The sequence below is a fragment of the Haplochromis burtoni genome, unplaced genomic scaffold (genome assembly GCF_018398535.1).
Source record: "Haplochromis burtoni strain Fernald_Lab_line unplaced genomic scaffold, NCSU_Asbu1 Contig_97, whole genome shotgun sequence".
In the NCBI taxonomy this organism is placed as follows: domain Eukaryota; kingdom Metazoa; phylum Chordata; class Actinopteri; order Cichliformes; family Cichlidae; genus Haplochromis; species Haplochromis burtoni.
This window is the reverse complement of record NW_024582458.1, coordinates 479,420-480,715: the sequence shown is the minus strand read 5'-3', so window position 1 is coordinate 480,715 and position 1,296 is coordinate 479,420.

Sequence of the window (1,296 nt, the reverse complement as noted above, 5' to 3'; positions counted from 1 at the left end):
AAAGTTATCTATATTGTTATTTTGTTTCTTATGTTCCAAATATATTTATTATATGTAAAAGTTTTCATACATTATATGTAAAGACATCCTTATTATATGTACAGTAAAATTATTCATTGTTCTTTCACCTAGCGCATACTTTTTTATCTTTACTTTTATGTCCTTATATTTTTATATGTTAATAAATATGTTAGGTTTTCTTCTTTGTATTACATATGAGTTATAGCCCTATTACAGTCAAATTAAAGTGATGTATTGTGCTTTCTCTTAATTCTTACTTTTTTTCTACGTCCAATATTTTTTATACCTCTATCATATTACCTGCATCTTATATAATATATGTAAAGGAGTTTACCGTATTATATGTATGCATCGTTCCTTTACCGAGCCCTTACTTTCACTGCATATCCCTTTTACTGTCTGGATTTCCTCCCATGAGGCTGTCAATCAAGACATATCATTTATGATGTGTTTTATGCAGCACATTTACTGGATACATACTAACGCATACATATAAATGAAATAAATTTAAATATAGTATATTTTCCAGGTGTAATTATACATATATTTATTCTCTTTATTTAAGCAGTTATTTAAAAAGAAACAAACTTCTTGATGTTTTTGTTTACAGTATTTATTAATATGGGCTATCCTGGTAACTGCATTTGCTTATCCCCTCAGAGTTCCCCTCAATATCATAACAAACTCTGTTTTATCACTTCATCCATATGAATAAATGTTCCGAACTAACCCACTGCCATGTTTCTTATGGCTGCAGCGTCTTAACCAGAAATATTCTACATGTTTGTGTATCTTTTTATGCACATTTCCGCCATAACTCACTCAGACGTGTTTGGCATATATGGAGTTTCGGGGATTTTCACCGCATTTAAAAATCAAGCTCAGCGGTCAATTGAAGTGATGGTTCTGAATCGTGCACAATAAATAAGGCCGATTTGTTTGTAAGGTGATATTTTAATATTATTTACATAACAAAAAGTCTTCCACTTCCTCTTCTTCTGCGCCAGGATCAGGTGAGTCATGTGGAGTCCTCAATAGTCCTGCGCGAGCCCAGAATGGCTGCCTCACCTTATTATCCTCCTACAACTTTTTCATCAATCAGTAGCGTGGAGCTGACATTTGTCATATTATTGGGATTTTCTGGTTTCAAATGCAGACATTTTGCAGCCAAGCTTTAAATAGACTGTTGACCGCAGAATATTTGGTTGAGTGTGTGACAGGGAGAGCGGGGCGCTGCCAAGAAGTGCGTGCGGTTTGAGGTGTGTGTGTGTGTGT